Here is a 19,993-nt window from a genome sequence, read left to right on the forward strand (position 1 = left end):
GATTTTAACCTCAGCCTATAGGACCCTAATGATACAAACGCATCCTCAATCAGCGATACTATTACACAATTAGGTTTGACACAACACATTAACAAACCTACACACACCAAAGGCAGAACACTAGACTGGCTCGCCGAAGCCAACTGCAACCTCTCAGTGACTGACATCACACCATGTGCCTGGTCAGACCACCACCATATCACCTTCACAATACCTAAAACCACACAAAAAAAGGAACACACTACTGAGGGTCCGAAAACCATAGCCAGAAACAAACGTAATATTACCATCGAGAATTTGAGACCTTTGATAATGCCCATTACCTCAGAAACTGGCATCTCCCCCAACACTAACCCCACAACATTAGTCAACCTTTACAATAATACACTGGAACAAGCCCTGAATCTAATAGCGCCCTACAAATTGAGAAAGCCCAAACCCACCGCACATGTGAACAAATGGTTCTCAGCAGAACTTAAGGCATTGCGCAACCTCAAGAGAACAGCTGAATCCAGTTGGAGAAAAGCACCATCGATCACTTCCAAGCAAAAATTCACCCTATCTGTCACAATTCAGTCAGTTTGGGAATCCATTTTGACTTCCAAGATGGCGGTTCGTCTCCAGTGTGGCAGTCTAGCAGCAGAGAATGCTGTAGCAATGGAGGCTCCGCCCCGGTTGCCAGGAGCAGCTTTTCAGGACACGTGTCATGGTACATGCCCCCAAAACCCTGAAACCTGCAAGCCCATCCCGGATTCTGGCTTCCTTTGGGACTTCCCGGGCCCCAGCTAGGCTCACCTGGGCTCAGTCCTGGTGCCGCTGGCGCCAGGTTCATGATAAATGTTAAATACATAGTCCATTTATTTGGCTCGGAGATGCTGAGCCATTCAGTGCAGGGTGTGGCTTAGGACTACTTTACCTAAGAGACAGGATACGATGAAGGGGACTATTTTCCTGGAACTACTTGCAAGGCTATTTAAACCGCACCTTGCAAATTGAACACGCTTCGCATTAATCTGCACTCCTGCAGCGCAACGCTCACCGTGTCAGTTCTTGCTTCCTTTCTGCCATGCCCGTCCAGAGTCTTCTATCCATCGGCACCTGTGAAAATAGAAGAACAAGAGTTATTCATGCATTGAAGGCCTTACCTGCAGAACATCCGGATCTCGCCTTTACGCTTACCCAAGGCCGCCGCATCAGTAAAGAGCAGAACAGAAGGTACCCTCTCGGGTAGCGACGCACCTGACTCGACCTCCTCCAGGAACTCCATTGAGCAGTTCTCCACCATTCTGCATCGCGCCGCATCCCGACACCGTCAGTCGGAGCTTCCATCTTCTTCCTGGAAAAGCACCGCACCTGCCGAACAGAAAAGACAAAGCAGGTTAGTCGCACACAACAAGAGGGCTAAAATAAAGCAAACTATTAGCGCATCTCGCACAGCGCTCTACTTACCGGCAAGAATCCTGCACATCATTGTCAGGAGAGTCAGCCATCATCCGTAAACCGCTTTTCGTGCCGCACCTGAAAGACAATAAAACGAACATTAGATATCTTGCATACAAGGACTTATGGCAGCTATTTCAAGGAGTTATTGGAATAGAGACTTACCTGCTTACTCCGGTCCATCCACTTCAGCAACCTCCATGGGATCAGTGAAGTAACTCGATCCTGGAACTACAGAGTAACCGCGCCCCTGCCAGAGAGTGTGCAGGACGGAGAGCTGACCCATATAATAGACAAGGTGAGCCAGAGAAAGAGAAGGATAAAACGGAAGGAGGTGAAAACCAAAACCAGCTCCACACAGTTGGCTAATATCTTGTTTCAACTTGCAGACGAACATCTCCTGAGGCAAGACAGAAGGGAAGACGCAAGCAGGCCCTCATAAGCAGAACAACACCAGTGCTGACATCATTCTTCGCACACGAGCACACCCCTGTGGAGACCAGGTGAGCGTGACAATGCGAGAACGAAGCTCCAGTGCGTTGCTACTCCTGTAATTCAACGCTCCGTAAGTTTGTTCTTTTTCTGATTCTACTTGAGAACTTTTCTGTCAAATTCTTGTTTCTTTGCTTTGTTTCTTTGCCTCGACTATTAATTCCTGTATATCTTTTCCTGAGATAGATCGTTTCCCTCTGTGTAGTGAAAACTTCATGTCCACAGCCTGTCGGCTTTGTCGGCTCTGCAGTGTGCTTTGCAGCGGCGGCTTGCAGCACACCTGATTTCTACAAAGTAGAAAAACTAGATAAGTCAGGTACGCTTACCCGGGGAAGTAGAATAACAGATTGAGAATAGTCAAGACTTGGGGAAGATTAATGGTGTTCTTTCATCTTCTGAACTATCTTTAGAACAGTTTCCAGTCCCCGATATCTTTTCTGCCTCACTTTGCTGCAGTCACAGATATACAACGCCATACGAGGTATTACCATCAGGGGCTCTCGAGTCTCCAGGGTTTGTCTAGAGGCTGACTCATTTCTATAACTCTGCTATTCTATTCTTAGCCCTCAGAAAGCGTATCATTCATTCATTCCAGGCTACCCAGAACCCCTACCTGGTCTGAATCCGGAATTTAAGGTAGCTACTGGAGGGAACCTGTCTGCCACTTTTCTTGCTGCTGTCATTTTGCGTTCTTTTTACCTTTTCTCTTTTCCTATACTCTTAGAGGATTCGAAATTGATGCATGAGAAGCTCTCTTCCTGTTTTCCCACGACTGCCTACCACTGAGGAGAGCCCGAGCAAGAAACCATATTAGAAGGGGTCCATTGATTACTACATCCACACTGCAGTGACAGGGTTTTATTCCCCAGAGGGTTTTCCTGAAGGATTCTTGTTCCTCTAACCTTTTAGTATTGGAGGAGCAAGGGTTTTTTAGGTATACTTCTCCCCACCTCAGATAAGCTGATCGAAGCAAAGCAGGTTAGTGGTTTGCGAGGCTGGGAAAAAGGCTGGTTCAAATGATTGTATATTGTTAAAAATGCTAGTGATTGTTACACTATCAGCAGCCACATATAAAGCTGCTATTATAAATGCCAAAAAGAGATCTTCAACACTAGAATACACAATGCTAAATCTGGTACTAAAGAGCTCTTCTCTATTTTACGAGAACTGGAATCTCCCGTACCCCCACAGAAGACTGCATCAAGGACAAAACCTGGTGCAATAATATCCAACAAGCGCTCTCAAATAAAATAGCCCTCCTGCAAGCTAAAATAGAATCCAAAAAAGCCAGTCTCACGCCTAAGGACCACCCTGACAAACGGCACAGCCTTCTACCCCATGACTGCCCTCTATTCCACTTCTCACCCATTATGGAGGACGAAGTAATAAACATAATTGCCAGTTTAAAACCTTCTAATTTTCTCAGTGACCTATGTCCTGCTTCAGTCATCAAGGACGGTGCCAGACACCTGGCCCCATTCATCACCGCACTTGTTAATGCCTCATTCAAAAACTTGGCAGTCCCCAATAACCTCAAAGAGGCTTGGGTCCTACCCCTGCTCAAAAAATCTAACTTAGACCCCAACACTCCCACTAATTATAGGCCCATCACTACGGTCCCATTCCTCCTAAAAATATTAGACAGAGTTGCATACCTCCAAATCCAAAAACAGAATGCGACAATCCAGCTTTAGACCCAGGCACGGGACAGAAACAGCCCTCCTGGATCTATAAATCCAAATGGATGAAGCCCAGGGCAAGCTGGCCATTTTGCTCTTGTTGGATCTGTCTGCAGCCTTCAACCTAGTCGATCACCAAATTCTCACTGAACACCTCTCCTCGGCTGCCGCATTCTCCCAGCATGCCACCAATTGGATTCGGTCTTTCCTCTTGGACAGAACAACCAGGGTCTTTCCCCCCGCGGGCGGCGCCGCTGCAGACCCGGTCACAATCCAATGTGGAGTCCCCCAAGGTTCTTGTATCTGGCCCACACTTTACAAAATCTTCACCAAGCTCCTCTTCGACCGCCTTGATGACCTGGGCGTCACATACACCAACAATGCTGACGACACCCAGGGAATTATGACGAGGATGTTGCTAAACTGAACGAGATCTACCTAGAAATTCAAGCATGGATGGCCACCCACAGCCTCTGCTTAAATGACGACAAGACGGAACTGCTTATTGTCGGCTCACAGTCTCGTCTCAACAAACAGGACCCCAGGTACCAGTCGTTCACCATCGACGGTAATGTCATAAAAGTATCTAAGGAAGTCAAAACTCTAGGGGTATACCTCGACTCCACACTCTCCCTTAAAAAGCAAATCAACGCCACCATCTCAACAACGGCCTATACTAATAAACTTATAAATGCCTGCAGACCTTTTTTCTCCACCAACAGCTGCCTCACTTTAGCTAGAGCCCTCATATTATCTAAACTAGATTATTGCAACACTCTTTTCCTCTGCTCTACTAACCACAACCTGAACAGACTGCAGATACTGCAAAACAATGCCCTCCGCTGCGCCCTTAATCTTCCGCGAAAGGCCCACATCACCACATTCAGAAAGGAAGCCCACTGGCTCCACATCCGAGATAGAATTAAACTCCGGGCCCTTGTCATCACACACAAATGCCTACATTTGACAGCCCCACGGTATCTTTCAGACAAATTCACGAGACAGCACTCTACCAGACCAACCAGAACACCCTACCTCCACCAACTCACCATAACAAAGTTCAACTTGAAAACGGCTGGGGGAGCTAGCTTTCCGATATTGGCAGCTAAATACTGGAACGCACTTCCCATGACTATTAGAGCAGACACCTCATTTTGGTCGTTTAGAGCCAAAGTCAAGGAACTGCCCTTCACCCAACAATAGAATGAATATACGTCATAACGGAGGTATCCAAACTGTAACTTGATCACGTTACGATTTATGGTGCCCTACCTGGACCACTCTGTAACAGGATCTATTGTAACATTTACTGTAATGCTTCTTTTTCTGTTCATATTCTGTTTGTGCAACATTATGTAACCACTGTCGAGCTGAAAGATTCCTAGCGCCTAGTTACCCGAGGGTTGGACTGCGCTTTACAAATAAACTAAACTAAACTTGTTTCCAGTCTCTGCGTGTTCCCCACCTGAGTTGGTTAAACCCCTCTTTTATAGGCTTTTCATAGGCTTTTCACTTCTCTTCTTGACTTGTTTCTCTTTTGATATTTCATCCTCAGGACTGGGGGGAGTTGTTCTCTTCATATAATAACCCACTTCTCTGACAGGGTTATTCTTTACTTCTTTACAACTCCAATTACACCGTCGTTGCTTTACTTTCTCGTTTTTAGGACTGGGACGAGTTTGTCTCCTCATATAATAATGATGCCCCCGGAGCCTCCCGCTACTCCGGGTTCCCTCAGCACCTCTCTCATGCAGGAGAAGGTGGCAGGGCTCTGCTCTTGCTCGGGTCCTTTTCTTTTACATATGGGTTTATTTTTGTATTGCCTTCAGCTCAAGATAAAGATGCCACATTATGTGTTCGAACAGGTAGTCCCATGCATGCAGCTGTGGTAGATAACCGAGGGAGTTCCTCACAGGAACGGGAGTCCTTGTCCCCAAAGGGTGAGTCTCTCCTGGCGAGGGCCCACTTGCCTCAACCCCTAGGGAGGGTATTGAGGAGCGGGCTCACCTCCCTAGCCTCATAGGGGTGAGGGGAATTCCCACTTGTGGAGAAGGGATGAATACTTGCGATTCATCCCATAAAGCATATTGTTATAGTTCTTGAAAGAAAAAAATGAAATATGGTACTAACTAGAGCACAGATGTTATCTAGTCAAGCGACTAAAATGTAGAGTGGGTTAAATTCCCAGCTTCACTGCTTAACCCAAGTGTGTGATCCTGGGCAAATAGTCTAATCACACTGTACTGTGAGGGCAACCATTTGAGTAATTAGAAGCGATTTGATATACACATTTTTTTAAAGGCTCCCTTACAGTGGAGCAGATTTAATGATTTTAGGGACAAATACAAATATTGACCTCTTATATACAGTGCTTCAAGCCAAACTCGTCCAGCTTCTAAGCACTGTAATAACAGTGTTCAGCCCATTCCAAATGGTTTTTGATTTATTGGCCTCAGAAAGACGCAAGTCACTCCTGCGTGATTCGAACTTGCAAAGTGCAGGCTTCCCTCACGTCAGTGACCGCCACTCTGCTTGTGTAGTTATCCACCGTGGCGACACGACTGCGTCCTCTAATGCTGCGATGCTCCACTGGTGGTGGCCCTCGATGCAGTCACCTAGCATTATTGTAAGCAGGGGCATTGCCTGAATTCCTCATCACTGAAGTTGCAGGGAAATTGATATTTTCACCTGCCAGTGCACCGGATATTCAGCATGGCGGACTGACTGCAGCAAAACGAACATAATTGTCCTCCCCTGTTGTTGCCAGTCTCTGGTGGTAATTGGGCTAGCCAGAGCTTTTCCCCAGAGCAGAATGAGCGAAACCCGGTTACACTATGCTATTGAGTTTTGTGTAGCACAACTTCAGCCATTGTATTTGTTTCTTGGACTAAAGATGCAGCAGAGGGAGCAAAGCAAGATTACATTCTGGGCCCACACTTGGCCGGGGCCTCCCTACTGGATGCCCACTGACACCTCAAAGATTCTCCCACCATGGGGCCACACCTGCTTAAATGGAATTATTGTACAATGCAGCTGGACATGCACAGTGAACTAGCACCTGACGAAGCCAACCACGCACCACTTCACAAACACAGCATTGCCTTGCTGGCAAGCACCAAGAGAAACATGCACAATAGAAACCAATCGATGGTATTAAGCGTCTTATAAACGAGCAATAAATAAATAAATACAAATAAAATGTCGACAGTCAAAATTTCGAAAAATAAATGTCGAAAAAAATAATGTCGACAAACAATAATGTCGACATTTTTTCGATATTTTTTCGAAATTTTGTATTTATTGTATGAATAAATAAATAAATATATATAACTAAGATATGTTGAGTATGAGGAGTGGGGGTGTGGGGGGGTGGCAGGGGGTCTTGGGTGAGAGGGGTTGGGGGGACATCCCCATAGTAAATGATACTCTTTTTATTTATTTAATTATTGAATAAATGAATAAATAAATAAATATATAATTTGAATGTGTTGAGTATGAGGGGTGAGAGGGTGGTTGGGGGGGGGTGTGGGGGGGTGGCAGGGGTGTGTTGGGTGAGGGGGGTTGGGGGGGGACCCCCCCCCAATAGTAAATGATACTCTTTTTGGTTATTTATTTATTGAAAAAAATAAATAAATAAATAAATATATAATTAGAATGTGTTGAGTATGAGGGGTGGGAGGGTGGTGGTGGGGGGTGTGGAGTGGGTGGCAGGGGGGTGTTGGGTGAGGTGTTGATAGTTCTAAGTGACATTTTTTTTGTCGACATTTTTTTTTCTAAAAAATGACTACATTATTTTCGAAAAAAAAAATTCGACATTTTTGTTTGTCGACATTTTTTTTTCGACATTATGACTATAAACCCAAATAAAATAAATGAACTAGCCGCTGACGAAGCCAACCACACACCTCTTCATAACCACAGCATTGCCATGCTGGCAAGCACCAAGAGAAACATGCACAATGAAATAGCAGCTGACGAAGCCAACCACGCACCACTTCACAAACACAGCATTGCCTTGCTGGCAAGCACCAAGAGAAACATGCACAATAGAAACCAATCGCTGGTATTAAGCGTGTTATAAACTAACAAAAAATAAATAAATAAAAATAACATAAATGAACTAGCAGCTGACGAAGCCAACCACGCACTACTTCACAACCACAGCATTGCCATGCTGGCAAGCATCAAGAGAAACATGCTCAATAGAAACCAATCGCTGGTATTAAGCGTGTTATAAACGAACAATAAATAAATAAATAAATAAATAAAAATAACATAAATTAACTAGCAGCTGACAAAGCCAACCACGCACCACTTCACAACCACAGCATTGCCATGCTGGCAAGCACCAAGAGAAACATGCAAAATTAACTAGCAGCTGATGAAGCCAACAACGCATCACTTCACAACCACAGCATTGCCATGCTGCCAAGCACCAAGAGAGACATGCACAATGAACTAGCAGCTGACAAAGCCAACCGCGCACCACTTCACAACCACAGAATTGCCATGCTAGCAGCACCAAGAGAAGCATGCACAATAAACTAGCTGCTGACAAAGTCAACCACGCACCACTTCACAACCACAGCATTGCCATGCTGGCAAGCATCAAGAGAAACATGCTCAATAGAAACCAATCGCTGGTATTAAGCGTGTTATAAACGAACAATAAATAAATAAATAAATAAATAAAAATAACATAAATTAACTAGCAGCTGACAAAGCCAACCACGCACCACTTCACAACCACAGCATTGCCATGCTGGCAAGCACCAAGAGAAACATGCAAAATTAACTAGCAGCTGATGAAGCCAACAACGCATCACTTCACAACCACAGCATTGCCATGCTGCCAAGCACCAAGAGAGACATGCACAATGAACTAGCAGCTGACAAAGCCAACCGCGCACCACTTCACAACCACAGAATTGCCATGCTAGCAGCACCAAGAGAAGCATGCACAATAAACTAGCTGCTGACAAAGTCAACCACGCACCACTTCACAACCACAGCATTGCCATGCTGGCAAGCACCAAGAGAAACATGCTCAATAGAAACCAATCGCTGGTATTAAGCATGTTATAAACGAACAATAAATAAATAAATAAATAAAAATAACATAAATTAACTAGCAGCTGACAAAGCCAACCACGCACCACTTCACAACCACAGCATTGCCATGCTGGCAAGCACCAAGAGAAACATGCAAAATTAACTAGCAGCTGATGAAGCCAACAACGCATCACTTCACAACCACAGCATTGCCTTGCTGCCAAGTACCAAGAGAGACATGCAACGTGAACTAGCAGCAGAGAAAGCCAACCACGCACCCCTTCACAACCACAGCATTACCATGCTGGAAAGTACCAAGGGAAACATGCAAAGTGAACTAGCAGCTGACAAAGCCAACCACGCACCCCTTCACAACCACAGCATTTTTTAAAAAATGTTTTAATTTTTATTTTGTTTGGCTGAACATATTTCAACCTTTCAAAAATACATTTGATAACATCAGCAAGTTTTTTTATATACAATGAAAACCTATTTTACAACATATCATATATTTCATTTACTACTATATTAACAAACATAAAGATGTTCAACATAATTGGACAGTTTTAAAACATCCAAATATGGTATGCTAATAAAAAAGAAAGAAATAAATAAAGACAGAAAGCGAAAAAAGGGAACAAAGGAAAATCTACAAATAAGTTATCAATCAATAAAAAAAATATTCACACTAAAAGGCAGTAGTTTTGGACGCAATGCCATTACATAGACAATAATCATACCATATGTTTTAAAATGTTGTAAAATATGGTAATTCCTAACAAATCTGCTCATCCAAGCTTTAGAATTATGGACACCAGGAATTTTTACTTACATCCACTGATTTGAATGTAGAATCCAGAAAATATATTAACGCGATTTTAACTGCTATTTTAGGAGAGTTAAAAATCTTCTGCCAAATCTCAGACGCAGTTAATGGACAGTATGAATTAAGTAATGACTTAAAAAAGAACTTACATTTCGACAATAAGGCGGGACAATCCACAACAATATGTTGCAGAGTTTCTCTCCCATTTTTGTTATTACAAAAAACGACAAAAATCCGTATCCTTGCCAATAATACCTCTTCTGGTATGTCATTTGTCGGCCAGAGGTTTAATCTAAACCTCAGATATTGATTTCTGACATATTGGGAAGGACTCTTGGTTAGACAATCAGCCATACTGTGACATTTCTTATGTCCAAGCAATAAAGGGTCAAAATCTGCATGAGTATTACACTTATCCCGTGTACACATCCAGCCATGTTCATACAATTTGGTTTTAGCTCCTGCTGTATTTGTAATGAAGAGCTCAATAGATACACTAGCATCAGCCAGGGCATTGAGTATGCACTCTCGCAATTTTTTCGGGAACTGATGTGGTGATGAGAGTAGATAATGAGCGAGAACACTTAGAATATTGTTTGTCTTATTTCCCAGAAGGCATTTTCTTAACAAACAGTACATTTTCCATAAGACTTGTACATACAGTGATAGCATTCCCAGTTTGAGCCGTAATATAGCAGTTGCGGTATATTTGGGCAAGTTTAATACTTTCTTCCAAAAGCGAGTACCCAATTTATCCCAAAATTGTTGTTTCCTTGGGGCCTTTGTTTCTGCACCATGGGTGATTATGGCGACTGCTTTTTGCTGGTAAAATGTCATAATGTGATTACAGGTGAATTTGCCATATTTGTAAAGCAGATCTTTTGCTTGTGACGTGGGATTCGCTAGTTTGAAATCTAGACTAAGTGTACATGCATTGTCATTTGGCTGATTGTTAATGGATATTCCCAGATATTTATATTGGGGTACTACCAGAAGTTTGCAATCCTGCAATTTCCAAATGAAATTGTTTGATTTGCGTTTGATGACTTTCCCACATTCCAGTATTTGTGTTTTTTCCAGGTTAATCATAAGATTGTTAATTTGGGTATAATTATCTAATTTGTCCAACAGATTCTGTAGACCTTTTGGAGTTTGTGAAAGGAGCACAAGATCATCTGCATAGAGTAAACGTGCAATAGACTGAGAGCCTAGCTTGGCTGTATCTGCAGTTGTTTCCAAAAATTGTCCACCCATATCCAAAATAAATAAATTGAATAGGGTGGAGGCCAGTATGCAGCCTTGTTTAAGCCCTCGCTTGGTGTTAAATGATGAAGATAGAAGACCTTCAACAGTAAGTCTAAATTGCATAGTGGTGTTCGTATGCAATAACTCAATCAACTTACAGAGTGATACAGGACAATCATAATGGTGTACGTTCTCTAAGAGCAGTTGCCGATCTATAGCATCAAACGCCACACGGAAGTCCACAAATGCCATAAATAATGGCTGTTTCCGTGTGACGTATAGGGATTTGAGCATATTTAATACAATGATGTTTATTGAGGTGCCCATATCAGAAACAAACCCTGTTTGAAAGGGCTCTCTTTTATTCGTTAGCGACGACCAGGCAGTAAGATCGCTACGCATGATTCGACTAAAGATCTTGCTCTGGGCATCTAATAAAGCGATCGCCCTATAACTGGCCGGATCCTTTCTATCACCCTTTTTGTATATTGGGACGATGATAGAGTGCCTCCATGATTTTGTAATCTGTTGTTTAAGAATTATACCAGAAAAGATGTTATACAGAATCGAGGCCCAAATCTCTGGATGTTGTTTTAAAGTGAGATTGGAAAGTCCATCAGGTCCAGGAGGCCTCGAGTGACTTGCTTTGTTTATGTAGAAGAGAATATCTTCTCTACCAAATTCAAGGTGAAATTGTTGGGCTACCAAACCAGGGACTATGCTCTGAGCACTTTTGGTAGAGCATATTGTTGTGAGAAATGGGAAATCCAATGATTTTCAGTAACCCCATTTATTTCGGTTTCCAATTGAGATACATTTGTTGTTTGATTCAACGCAGTCCATATTTGGGCCATGTTTTTGGTTTGAATCAGTCTTAACATGCACTCTCCATCATTTTGAAATAACCAGGATTTATGTGCTTGCAGCCAAATTCTATACCTAGTTTTGATTGTTCGTAATGTGGAAGCTCTAAGATTCAAAGGTAAAGATATTGCCTGTCTTTTCTGATGTCGAAATAGTGTTTTTCTTTCCTTTATATCTTGATTATAAATGTGTAGTGTTGTATGATTTCTTTTGTGATTTTTTTTAGCATGGCAAATCTCAGTGTGAAAGAGTTCATGGTAAGCAACATCTTTGACTGGCACAACATCCAGCAATTGTTGATATTCGGTTAACACAAGGTCACTAAAGTGCAACAAGGACTTCTCCGACCATCTTATTCTGTTTAAACTATTGTTGATGACTGTTGATCCAATTAATTGATCACGTGAGTTATGTGTTTTGTTGTAATGTGACTTGACTGGAACTGGTTGATGTCACATGGTATTATTTTCTGACCATAGTTCTGATGAGGTCAGAGCGTTCTTGTTTGTTTATGCAGCATTCCAATTTTGTCAGTTGAGGTTTTACTGTTGGTGTCTCTCGATCTCTGGCTCCGCTGTCGGTCTTTATATCTTATATCTCATAATAAAGTACCATGGATGAGTATACTGAAAGCGGCATCCTTCTTTTTAACATGTTCTTTGTCCGCTCGCTATCCTTTCGCATGTAAGCATTTGATGGTCACTTTTTCACAGTAGGTACAATGCAAAATTGTGAGACTAGTGAAAATAAGTTCGAATTCACGTACATATAGTCAATTGTTGCACTAGTGGTGCCTCTCTGCCATGTTTTTTGAGGCGGAACATCGTTAAGAAAGGCACCATTTAGCAAGATCAAATTACGTACTTTAATTAAATCATTCCACGAGGTCAGTCTTTTTTTTGCCTTGATTGAGGTGCTGTCAAAAAGGTGCAACTTTAGGTCCCCTGCTATAATGGTATGCGAAATATCAGGTGTTAGAGAAATCATGTGCATTAGTTCATTAATCTCTTGGCAAAAGCGGGTATCAGAGATTCCCACCGGATTCCAATCGATGTTTAAAAGTGCATGCCTGCAACTTTGAATGGTCAATTTAGTTAACTGCATGTATGCATTTGGGCATGCCCATGGTTCCGATTTAATATCTGCACTAATTTTTGCGTCAGTAACAAGGCCTGACATGGGTCTGCCCTTATCACCCCGTTTAACTGGAAATAAATGAATGTCATAATTATTCCAAGAAAGAGCAATAGATAACCAAGTTTCATGAAAAACAATCACATCAAAGTTTTCCAGGCCATTTTGTCTGTTGTTAATTAGATGGTTGAAACCTTGTGTATTCCAACTAACAAAGGGCACTCTTTTTGGCTCATGTTGCACATCTAGTTACATTACTTTATTGTTGCATTTGCAACTACACTGGGACAAAGTCTGTCCAAATGGGGCATTCTGAGACATGGGAGTATTGAGGTCAATAACAGGCTCCCCTGAAATAAGAGTGGGCCGTGGAATGATAGCCTCAGAAGTACTACCAACCGATAATTCAAAACCCATATCAAAAATTTGGGTTTTGGCCAGCCAAATTGTATTCAAGACTAAACGAGATTTCATCCAAACTTGAGCCATACCCAAATCTCTTTCATTGGTAAACTCCACTTGCTCAATGTCGCCAGTCAAACGATTTTCCAATAATTGCCTGATATCAGTATTACCATTGCAATTTTCATCACTGAGGATTTGATTGCTTACTGCCGAAATTCGAGATTCCGGAATCACAATTTTCTGAGCCCCTTTCTTATGTAAATCAGTTAATGCAATACAATTTTCATGGCTAGTGTCTTGTTTAATTGCTACCAGAATCCAAGAGTCCGGAATGACATTTTTCTGAATCACTTGATTACTCAAATCGGAGGAGGTCCTCAACACAGAGGAATATGATGATGGATTTTTCTGTTCCTCTGTCAGGGTTGCAGGAGATTTTTGATTAACTCTCTCGCTCAGCTGACATGTACTAACAATAGGATGAAATGTATGTGATATCATACAATCATCCATTGCTTTCGTAATTTCATGCCGGCGAGAATGAATCTCTTTTTCTGTGATTGCGGTAACAACTGAAGTGGTATTCAATTGAAATTGCTGAGGCCGGCACCGAGAAACTGCACTATTTTCAAGAGCCTGTAAATCAGCAGCAGCCTCATCAAGAGCTTCAAGCTGGGAAGGCGATGAAATAGAGGATAGACTGCTTTCCTGAGATTTAAGTTTTGTCACTTGAGCCATCATGGAGTATTTTTTAGAGACTGCAATAGAGGCCAACATGTCTCCTCTCTTTGAAGTGTTAATGGACTTAATGAAGGATTTTGTGGCCGATGTGGTGGACACTTTTGGTGTTTTAATGTTTTTCGGCTTTTTTCATTGAGGAGAACTCGATATTTTGGACTTTGATTTGGGGGACTGATGTTTATGATCTGCTACAGAGAATATCGTATAGGATCGTTTTGAAGGCATATCAGATATATGGTCCAATCCGTTAATATAGTCAGCCACTATAGGGACAACATCGGTCGCCTCTTCTAGAATGTCATTTCGTATAATTTTTTCTATACAAGGTACAGAAGATGTTAAAACTCCTTTGACAGAGGACTCCTCTAGTTTAGTATCATGTCGAGACAAGCCCTCACAATTAAGATGCTTAGCTATTATAGGGACTGATTTAGGTATACTATTACAATCACCTAAGACAGCACCTGTCTTTTGAGCCAGAGACAATTCAATATCTTTTTGCCATGCAACGATCATAGAAAGTTGACAGGTTTGTTGGTTCAGCTTATTATCTAGAGGCCCAAATAATTTCGCTAGAGACGTTAACGCTATATTCATTGCCTCCAATGTGATTTCAATTAGCTTATTCGGAGGCGGTACAGTTGGAATCTGACTATTATTAGAAAAAGATGGTTTGGGTTTGCGGGGAGTCGGAACAATAAATGATAGAGCTAGAGCTGAATCTGCCCGGCTCATATCAGGAAATAAATCAGGGGAAACCTGCAAATTTTGTGACTCGTCTCTAGCTGAAAAGCAGGAGCCAAGTGACTCCAAGTCAACTATTACAGATCCAGAGATCCTTTTGTTCTTCATGATCATTTGGCAAAGTAGGAGCAGTTTGCGCATTTTGCAACACTAGGCTATCAGATATAGATACATTAATAGGAGACCTGATTGCCTTTTGGTGTGAGGAATCATCAGAATTCTCCACAGATGAAGCAACATCACAAACAGCAGACAGTTGTTTTTGTTCCCCAACATTCGAGCAAGCTTGAGCCATGGGGAATGGCAAAATGTTGATTGGTTCTTTCTCCCTTGTTATTGTGTTTGCCGCATTTGTTAGGTTTCCATATGGGGGGATTTCCATTGGAATCACTGTAGAATCTACGTGCAGACGGCGCCATGACTACTGCCTTGTCGCGGCAGAAGGCATGGATATCGGTATTGAAAGCAGGTTTACGTTTGTCCGTCAGAGGCTCCCTGATATTGCGCGAGATTGGAGTTGAGCAAGTCTTGCTATTTTCGCACTTGCGAATAGTACTGTGAGAGAGCTTCCGCCGCTTACATTTGGATTCAAATTTACTGGGAGGCGGCATGTCAGAGCGCAGGGAGTAAAGGCCTTAGCCGAAAATTATGAGAAGCACCGGATGACTGCCACGCCACAGCGAAGCGGCAAAATGGTGCTTCTATGTTTGCTTCCCGGTGCGTGCCTGCTGGTGCGCGCACATGCTGGTTTTTGACAACGTTGGCCCAAATGGCAGTGGCTTGAGTGCCGTATATGTTAATTCTACTCAACAGAGTCCTAAATAAACAAAATAAACGGTATAGAATGAATGAGTCCAGAGTGTTCAAAACACACTACGAATGTCTCTGATAGCAGTTGTACGAAACTGGAGCTGGATCCACGAAGAAGCAGGGTCTGCGGGCAAAGCTGTGCTTCTATGGTGCTTCCCCGGTGCGTGCCACAACCGCACCACTTCACAACCACAGCATTGCCTTGCTGGCAAGCACCAAGAAAAACATGCACAGTGAACTAGCAGCCGACGTAACCAACCACACACCACTTGACAACCACAGTATTACCATGCTGGCAAGTACCAACAGAAAGGTGCATTTTGTCCTTAAATCTTAACATGTTCACGTGCAAAGCCAGTGGATCAATTTGTTTTCAATAGAATCACTTGCTGCTAACTTAACACTAGTTGCCATAACCACTCCTTGGGGAAAACAGCCTCCCCACAAGTAAGTTTCTCCCGCCCACACAAAGTCTCTGAAGATTGCGCTTCCCACCAGCATTAGCCCTCCTGCTGTTCACCGATGACTCATTTCATGGCCCTTCCTGCATTGCCTCAGTTACTTATTTTTTACAGTCTTCAGAAAACAGCTGGGGAATGGAGTTGTTTGCAAGTTGCACAACACCCTGGCATGTACTCTCTGTTATCTGGTTAGAGATTTCCATCGGGTTAGAGATTACCATCCTGTGACGAAGCACACACATTATGGCGGAAAAGACAATATAAGGAGAGATAAGAAATCCACACTTATCTTTTATGGGGCTGCACACCTTACTGTGCCCCTGTGCTGATCTGCTAGCCATGTTTTGAAGGGAAGCCACAAACTAGTAAGACCACCCCCCTCACCCTGGTCTTAGTTTACCTATCACATGTCAATGCTTTGTGCCAACATTTTATGGGGCGGCATCCAAGAGTGCATCAGTCACACCCCATGTGATGCAATATCATGCAGACAATATGCCGACGAAATGACTACTGCCCTGCAGGAGTACTGTGGCGGGCAGTGGTTTCTAAACTCCTACTCAGCCCCACACTACTACTAAACCAGCAGTCATCTCAATTCATAAAGGGGAAACAGGCCCAGCAAGAATAGTACACCTCCTTCGCCTCTTGAGGTAGCACGTGCCCAGGGCAGGCTGTACTCCAGTGGGTATGAGCCAAAAAGAAAGGCTTCAAAACAACAATAGTACGACAAGTACCAAAATAGAAGGAATGGCCAATCAAGCTCCTATATAATTAAGAATGTAAATAAACTAAAAGGACAAACTATTTAAAACATTAACTACCCACCCCAGCCGTTAGAAGATGCAAGAAGAGATGGCAGTCCCCTGTTATTGGGTACTGTGACGATTTACCGATAGCATCACTGCATTTGGGGGTGGGGTAAGACCATCCCGTGGGGCCAGGGCTGTGCGGCCGCTAACCAAGAAACACCCTGAGAGCGGTGCAACGCGGGAGGTTCCCATGGGAGGGAGAACCCCTTGGAAAAGGAGTGATGCTAAACCAGGTTATGGGTCCTTTAAGAACTCGGGTCACTCTGTCGTTCGTTCCATGTTGTAATAGCTTCCCATATCATACCTTATCCGATGACCATGAATGTGGGGATGTTTTGGTGGATCATGCCCTCCCACCCATATCAACAACGACCCATGGAGAAAATTAAAAGAATGAACTACGGAACTCTTACACACCGGTGGTCAAGAACATAACTATATGCCGGAGCGGGGCTCCCGATATAAGTCACATCGAAATAGAAGATGGAAGCAAAGGAGAAGAAGGAGAGTTGCAGTTGTAGCAGCAGGAGCAGCAGACACGCATACTGAGTTCTGAAAGACCCAGGGTCGAGATATGGCTGGTTAGGCAATACGAATAGACGGCCTATGGTGAGACCAGCAACAGGGAAAGACACGAAGCAGACCCCGGCCTGATAAGCCGACACAGGCCGGCGAAGGTGTGAGACCAATCTGAGAGGGATACGTGGTTCAAAACAGATGACCAGTGATTGGTAGAGGAGAGGCCGGAGAAGTGGGGAGAGTGAACATTCACTACCTTCTCTATCCTGAACCCTGTGGCTAAGACGCAAAATACAGCAGAGTCAGTGTCGAACTGAACCAAGATACTACCAGACCCGAAGCAGGAGGTCCAGGCAGGAGGCGACAGCCGGGAGACGCAAGGTCCGGCGTCCAGCCAAACTGACCCTGTGGGCTGAACAGCTGTGATACGAGAGAATTCTTGTAAAATAGGGACCTAGAAAAGAAAGTCCCATCACAGGAAGAAATTACCCAAATGAAAAAGAATTGATTGCACAAAAAGAAACAGTGAATAATGCTGAGACACCGAACACTTACTGGTCATGAACTCCAGGATTTCACCGAAGGTGTTCGGTAGCCCCTCTCCATAAATCTTCAGAGGGGTTATCTTCTTCCTTTTCCCTCTGAGACACCAGGAGCAGGAGGGGATAACTCAAAAGGGTAAAACCCTGTCTGGACTGGTGTCCATAAAAATCATCCCAAGAGAACTGCCAGGGTCCCCTCTCATAGAGAAATCCATTCGAAGGGACCCTAAGAGTTGGAAGCACCGCCACACCCCTAGATGGGATAACCACAACCAAGGTGGTTCTCAATGTTTGAGCGCGCTGACACCAACATCTGGTTCTCATCGTGAATATAAGAAGGCACGTGCCTCCAGCCACACCCGAGGTACATCAAACCAAGTAAAAAGCATCAGCCTCCAGGCGACAAGAGCTGACTCGTTGAAAGAGAAGAACATTGTGTAACCTTGAGGTACCCGATACCCAAAGAAGAACTGGTGAAGAACTCCACGAATCAAGGAATTTGGGAGACGCTAACGCCTGGGTGAGATCGGGAACCTAAAAACCAAACACCCTGCAGTGTAGATCCCTTTCGGCCTCACGTACATGGCCAATAACTTAAGAGGTCATACTCGAGGGGCTGGAGAAAGATCCGCTGCTATTAAAATCTTTGTTATCCCAAGCGGACCACATGGACCTTTGAGTTTGTTAGCCGTGGAACATTTACATTGAAGTTTTTTAACCACGCGAGAACACTATGGGCCTCATTACGACCCAGGCGGTAAGTTACCGCCTGGGCCGTGACTTTACCACCATGGCGTAAACTACGTTTACGCCATGCTGGTTGGCGGACTTACCGCCCCATTCCGACCTTGGCGGGGAGGTAAGTCCCCAATCCCCATTTACCCTTCCCCATTCCCATTTTTGCCCCATAGGGTATAATGGGAGTGGGGAAGGCGTTAATTACGCCACCGTAAATTACGGTGGCGTAATTAACTCCATGGTCCCTTAGCGCCATGGATTTTAACACCTGCTAAAAGCAGGTGTTAAAAGCGCCATGGTGCTAAGGGACCTCGTACTCAGGCGGTAAGGGTCGGCGCTGTTAACGCTGCCGTTAACCCCTTACCGCCTGGGTCGTAATGAGGCCCTATGTGCCTTACTTTAAGTTTGAACTTTTATTTCATCACAAGGAGCACCATTTGTCTCTACAAGGAGGCCGCTGGGAGGATGGAGTCATCTTCACAGATCTACTGGAGATTTGTTTTGAGACTTTTTCCTTTATCCTGATAACCTGTCCATTTTGCTAAAGGGGAGGGAGTCATCCCCCTTGGAGCACAGGGGAGCTTATTTGTGCAGCGTTAACAATAGCAGGGTTTTGACTTTAAGAACTCAACTGACTTGGCCACCCTGGTTTGTTTTTTGTTAGGTGGGGAAACCACCGTCGAATAGGGATCATATCTTGGTCGGTCTCCAGCTTCCTCGAATGCCACAGTACACAGTAAGAGGGAGATTCAAAGATATCAGAAATCGAAATAACCAGGAAGAGGAGTGAACCATGCACAAACAAGGCTTATTGCGCCGGCCCACAGTGGGTGTGAGGTGAGATGAAGTTATATACAATGTGTAATTGGCATTAATTCGGATAAAGGGCGAAGTACAGACCATACCACTAAAGGCAAGAGCAGCCTGAATGTTTAGCTCCAAACACAGTAGAGGGTGTTCACATCATCGCTGGGGGATGTAGCGAACAAGTGGTTAGTCCTGAGGAAGACATGGGAGTAGTGGGTGAGTCTACCCCGAAAGTGAGCTGGAATATGTTGACATCAAATGTGACTCCTCGAGCCCAAACATTGCACATGATGGGTGATGTGTAAACATGTTAGGAGCCTATCAATTAAAAAATGAGAGAGGGTTCCTAAACAGGTTCCACTGGACATCAGAATATTGAGTGAAAGACTTACTGCTATGAAGGTGTTTAAACCCTAGGAGACGAGGGATGGCATTAGTGAGTCTTTGGAATTTTTGGTACTGAGTGGGTATGCTTTTAGGATTATATGGAGAATTTGCAATAGCATGTTTCGTTAGTCTAATATGCAAAATACTGTATGAACATTTGTATTATGAATTGTTGGTATGTTATGTAATTTGTATGTATTCTTCCAGTTATTAATGAAATATGTATCGTTCACTACTATAGGCACATATGTATAGTGAATTGTTGGAATTTGATGGAGGTGTGTATGTATGATGT

At 43.5% G+C, this 19,993-nt stretch overlaps 1 long non-coding RNA gene across 2 annotated transcripts in view; it reads left to right on the plus strand.

The window, feature by feature from the left end:
- The first annotated feature begins 1,919 nt into the window (after positions 1 to 1,919).
- The window catches only part of LOC138471645 (uncharacterized), a 259,352-nt gene continuing 241,278 nt past the window's right edge, over positions 1,920 to 19,993 (plus strand). Inside the window, exon 1 of one of the 2 annotated variants that reach the window (XR_011268478.1) lies at positions 1,920 to 2,005. This is a non-coding gene — a long non-coding RNA (uncharacterized lncRNA). The remainder of the gene's footprint in view (positions 2,006 to 19,993) is intronic. The other variant, XR_011268477.1, reaches the window with a different exon arrangement.

This window comes from Ambystoma mexicanum, chromosome 8 (genome assembly GCF_040938575.1).
Source record: "Ambystoma mexicanum isolate Mex_15411 chromosome 8, UKY_AmexF1_1, whole genome shotgun sequence".
Taxonomy (NCBI): Eukaryota; Metazoa; Chordata; class Amphibia; order Caudata; family Ambystomatidae; genus Ambystoma; species Ambystoma mexicanum.